This window comes from Nematolebias whitei, chromosome 1 (assembly GCF_014905685.2).
Source record: "Nematolebias whitei isolate Nwh7 chromosome 1, NemWhi1, whole genome shotgun sequence".
Classification (NCBI taxonomy): Eukaryota; Metazoa; Chordata; class Actinopteri; order Cyprinodontiformes; family Rivulidae; genus Nematolebias; species Nematolebias whitei.
Window position 1 is genome coordinate 46,227,618 of NC_056498.1, and position 1,043 is coordinate 46,228,660.

The window sequence follows — 1,043 nt, forward strand, 5'->3', positions numbered from 1 at the left end:
GTGATCATTGGTCAAAGGTTCAGTAGTCCCAGTGATCAATGGTCAAATATTCTGTAGTCCCAGTGATCATTGGTCAAAGGTTCAGTAGTCCCAGTGATCGGAGCACTCGGTGCTGTGAACCCCAAACTGGAAAAGTGGCTCCAATAGATCCCAGGAACTACTTCAGAGATCTCTGTAAGAGCACAGTCCTAGGAACAGCTGAGATACTGAACAGAACCCAGACCTCTGGTAGAAGACCGAAGTTTGAAGTGAAGTGGAACTGCCCAAGTTATTGGACAAGTTACTATTATTGATTATTTTTGAATTCCAGTTTGTGAAGCAATGACGTAGGATTCATACCAGTGGAGGTGAAGACCTTTCCAGCCCGCTGATCTGAACTGTTTGTACTTTGTTCAGTTCATGTTGAGGCAAAGCTTTCTAATGTAGTTTTCTCTTTACAGATAGTCTCGTGGTGTTCCTTTACCTCTAAAACTCTTCTTCACAATGTGTTTTTTAATAAAAGAAAAGCTTCTTCTAACATCTCCTAGTTTCATGGTGGTAGTGAGCGCCTGTGCCCACTAGATGATGCTGTAGATCTTCATTGTGGTCAAGGATCTCTCAGTTCTGTTCAGAATCTGTGGTTAGAGTTTTATTTTTAACTCTCATGAACCCCTGGATAATTTTCCATAAAACTCCTCAGATGTACGGCTACGACTGATTCCACACGTCTTCAGCTGCAGAGCAGAGGTCCAGTTGCTTCGACTTGTTTTTAAGTTGTCCTGGATGGCTGTTCTGACTGTGGACTGTTCTGTTTGATGGACCTCATGTTTAAGTTAGAACCTGAATGACCAGAACCATCGTGAACGTAGTGCACAAGCCAACACGTTGCGTGAGATTGCACCAGATATTGTTTACAGTGTTTGACTAAAACAGCTAAAACTTTGTCTCTTCTCAACTAAAGACAGGACGTCTAAAACCAGGAACACTCCCAGAACTCAGAGGTCCGTCTGAGGGCAGCTCTATGGATTTACAGTGAATCCCCTGAGGCTTGTTAGCGCTCGGCT